The 4483-nt window shown below is 53.6% G+C and overlaps 1 pseudogene; it reads left to right on the forward strand.

Annotated features, from left to right (window-relative positions):
- Positions 1–2257: 2257 nt before the first annotated feature.
- On the forward strand, positions 2258–3758 carry LOC103283516 (cysteine sulfinic acid decarboxylase-like; annotated as a pseudogene).
- Positions 3759–4483: the final 725 nt, after the last annotated feature.

Consider the following 4483-nt stretch of genomic DNA (forward strand, 5'->3'; position numbering starts at 1 on the left):
TCACTAATCTGTAAAAATTGGGTGACAAAAATGCTCATCCCATATGGCAGTGATGAAAGAAGCTCACAGAGGCAGACTGAATTAGGGTACAGGCATACATGGGCATTGTTGTGGGTTTGATTTCGGAACCCCTCAATATAGAGAGTCGTGCACTAAAATGAGTTGCGATCTTTTTCCTGGTGGATGGCCTTGCCTTCAATTTGTAAAAAAGCACAAAATCTGTGAAATGCAATAAAGTGAAGGGTATGCCTGCCCTGGCCAGTTGGCTCAGTTGGTTGAGCATCGTCCTATGTACTGAAAGGCCCCTGGTTCGATCCCAGTCAGGGCACATAACCAGTTTTCAAGTTTGATCCCTGATCAGGGTACATATGGGAGGCAATCCATCAATGTTTCTCTGTCTCTCTTCCTCTCTTCCCTCCTTCTTCTCTCTCTAAAATAAAAAAAAAGTGAAGGGTATGACTGCATTTGCATGGCTTCTACACTAATAAAAGAGAAACATGCAAATTGACTGTACCTCCACTATACCCACAAGCCATGCCCACCAGCCAAATAGGAGCGAGTATGCAAATTAACCCAACCAAGATTGCTGCAGCCACAGAGCAAGCAGGAGGCTTGGGTTTCCCTGGTAATGGAGGAAGCCAAGCTTCCCGCCCACTCTGGCCAGCCCTGGCCTCCACTCAAGGCTACAAAGTTTCAATTATAGAAGATAAATAAACCCCAGATACCAGGGCCTCCGCTTGGGTCGCCAGGGGGCGTGGCCAGACTGCAAACCACCACAGGCCCCTTGCCCAGGCCGCCCCATGCCCCAAGGGAACCCCCATCCTGATCCGGGACACCCTTCAGGGCAAACCAGCCAGCCTGCACCAGTGCACCAGGCCTCTATCCTATCTAATAAAAGAGTAATATGCAAATTGACTGTCACTCCAACACACAAGATGGCTGCCCCCATGTGGACACAAGATGGCTGCCACAGATGGCCAGCAGGGGAGGGCAGTTGGGAGGGACCAGGCCTGCAAGGGAGGGCAGTTGGGGGCGATCAGGCTGGCAGGGGAGCAGTTAGGCATCAATCAGGCTGGCAGGGGAGTGGTTAGGGGATGATCAGCCTGGCAGGCAGAAGCAGTTAGGGGCAATCAGGAAGGCAGGCAGGCAAGCAGATGGGAGCCAGCAGTCCTGGATTGTGAGAGGGATGTCCTACCGGGATTGGGCATAACTAAGCAGTCAGACATCCCTCAAGGGGTCCCAGATTGGAGAGGGTGCAGGCTGGGCTGAGGGACACACCCCCGTGCATGAATTTTGTGCACTGGGCCTATAGTCCTACCTAATAATAGACAAATATGCAAATTGACCGTACCTTCGCTATGCCCGCGATTGGCCAGGAGTCGCAGGAGGGCGGGACTCGGGGTGGCCAGGGTGGCTGATTGGGCTGGCGGGATGCTGAGCTCATGTCGCCAGTAGAGGCTCGAGCTCAGCGTCTGTGCCATGGCTGTGCTGCGGCACAGAAGGGGCCTCTGGGGCAGCGAGCTCACGTCCCACCACGGACCATCAAAAGCGGGGGAGATTGGTGCCTGTCCACTAGTGCACCAGGCCTTTCAGAAGCCTCCGCCGTGCCGGAGGCTTCTGAAAGGCCTGGTGCACCAGCAGACAGGCACCCAGCTCCCCCGTGATCGAAAGCGAAAGCGTGTAGGGGACCCTACACATGCATGATTCAATCATTCACTGGGCCTCTAGTTAATATATAATACCCATTCTCCTCACCCAAGTTTTGAATCAATTCAGAAATAGACTATTAAGAAGCAAGCCCCCCTTTCTTGGGTCAGTAAAGCTGCGGGCACGTGGGCGGGGGGGCAGTGCGCGTGGTCTCTCCACTCCCCGGGGAGCCCCCTCCCTTCTCCATGCACCTCTCCTTCCTTCCCCTTCCCCTTCTTGTGCAGCGATCTGTGGCCTGCGAGCTGCTGAAGCACTGCGTCTGTCTGCTCTCTGCTGGAAGATGCTCCGCTCCCTGGGGGGCATCCTCCTACCTGCCAGGCAGCCTCCAGTGGCCTCACCCACTGCGCCATGCCTCCTGCAGGCCCAGTGCCCTGGGCCAACCCCGTGGCCGCCACAGGGCCGAGGGCAAGGTCATGAGAGTGATGTCATGGTCATGTGACTGCTGCCTGGCCTTACTCCTTCTGCTTCCCTGATCCTCACATTCTGAAAAGCAAATGTGTAACCTGCCTCCAGCTCATCGGAACAGAGACCTGAGCAGAAAGATTGGATCCTGATGGCGGACTCTAAACCACTCCTCTCCCTGGCCTGGGACCCGGGATGCAGAAACCTTGCTTCGGGACGTGTTTGGGATTGTCATGGATGAAGTCGTTTGGAAAGGAACCAGTGCCTCTGAGAAGGCCTGTGTGCGAGTGGAAGCGGCAGGAGAAGCCGAAGCAGCTGCTGGACTTGGAGCTGCAGAGCCAGGGGAGTCCAAGGGGCAAATCCTGGCGTGGTGCCGGGCTGTGCTGCGCTACAGCATGAAGACCTGTCACCTCGCTTCTTCAACCAGCTTCTCAGGGTTGGATCCCCACGCTCTGGCCAGGCGTATTGTCACCAGGAGCCTCAGTGCCAGCCAGTGCACTTAGGAAATCGCCCCCGTGTTTGTCCTCCTGGAGGAAGAGGTGCTGAGAGCACTCCGGGCATTGGTGGGCCGGAGCTCTGGGGATGGGTCTTCTGCACATGGACGCGGTGAACCTGGCCTGCTATCGGCGCTAACCTGATGGAAGCAGAGGGGCCTGCGGGCACTGCCACCCTGGCCCCCTTCACAACAAAGGAGTGTCACTCCTCCATCAAAAAAGGAGCTGCTTTCCTGGGACTTGACAGTGTCCGAGTGGTCCAGGCCGACGAGAGAGGGAAAATGACACTGAGGATCTGGACTGGAGGTCAGTCTGGCCGAAGCGGAGGGTGCGGTGCCGTTCCTGGTCAGCACCACCTCTGGGGCTACTGTTTGACCCCCTGGAAGCAATTGTATGGTGGAATGTGGACGCCGCCTGGGGTGGAAGCGTCCTGCTGTCACAGACACAGACATCTCCTGGATGGGACCCGGAGGGCTGACTCCGTGGCCTGGAACCCCCACAAGCTCCTCACAGCAGCCTGCAGAGCTCAGCTCTGCTTCTCTGTGACACCATGGTTCTGCTCAAGCGCTGCCACGGGTCCCAGGCCAGCTGCCTCTTCCAGGACACGTTCTACCATGTGGCCCTGGACATGGGAAACAAGGTGACGCAGTGTGGCCACCCTGTGGACTTTCTGAAGTTGTGGCTCATGTGGAAGGCACAGGGCGGGCAAGGGCTGGAGCTGCGTGCTCACCAGGCCTTTGCCCTTGTCCGGTACCTGGTGGAGGAAATGAAGAAGCGGGAAGATTGGAGTTGGTCAAGGAGCCAGAGTTTGCCAATGTGTGTTTCCGGTTTGTGCCTCCCAGGCTGCAGGGCAAGCAGGAGAGTCTGGGTTACAGTGACAGGCTGGCTAAGGTGGCCCCAGTACTCAGGGAGCGCATGGTGAAGGAGGGCTCCATGATGATCGGCTACCAGTCCCATGAGACCCGGGGCAACTTCCTCCACTTGATTGTGGCCAACCCCGTGCTGACCCAGGCTGATATGGACTTCCTCCTCAATGTGCTGGACCGGCTAGGCCAGGACCTCGTCTCCTCCTTTTCACGGCTGGCCTTGACCCCTCCTTCACCCCCTCTGGCTCTGTGTATTCCCTCCCTGTGTTCTCAAGACCAATCTTTTTAGGAAACAGAGTGGCTATAATAAAGTTTATATCCTTTGACCTGCTAACTCTCCTATTAAACATTTGATATTAGGAGAATGTTTAATAAACTATAGTATATCCTTACGATGGAATGTTAGCCTGCCTTCAGAATTATGTTTACAAAGAGGGTGTTTATTGATATGAGAAAAAAATAGTTTTAATATAATGTTGAAAAATCTGGATACAGTACTTTATATATTATAATATCTGAGCTATATTAAAAAATACATAGAAAAAGACTGATGAAATATGCCAAAATGTTAATAGTTTTATCTCAAATGGTATTATAGGCAATTTAAAAATTAACTTCTTACCCTGGCCGGTGTGACTTGGTTGGGCATTGTCCCATGCACCGGAAGGCTGCTGGTTTGATTCCTGGCAGGGTGTGTGCAGGAGGCAGCTGATGGATGTTATGCTCTCATATCAACGTTCCTCTCTCTCCCCCTCTCTCTTTCTCTCAAAAAAATAAATTTAACTTTAAAAAGAAATAGACAATTAAGAAATAGACACAAATAAGGCGGATAGGAGACACTATCATTGAAAAAGCCGACGTTGAAGAGTGTGGGCTTCCTGATGCCAAACTCCAGAAACAGACAGACTTACCACCTGGTCACAAGCAGTCCTAGACAGTAGGTCTCCCTCTGGGCAAAGGTCTTTGCTTCTAAGCTAGCATCATGCCTGAGATCAATTGAGAACACATGATCCC

This window comes from Eptesicus fuscus, chromosome 11 (assembly GCF_027574615.1).
Source record: "Eptesicus fuscus isolate TK198812 chromosome 11, DD_ASM_mEF_20220401, whole genome shotgun sequence".
Lineage (NCBI taxonomy): Eukaryota > Metazoa > Chordata > Mammalia > Chiroptera > Vespertilionidae > Eptesicus > Eptesicus fuscus.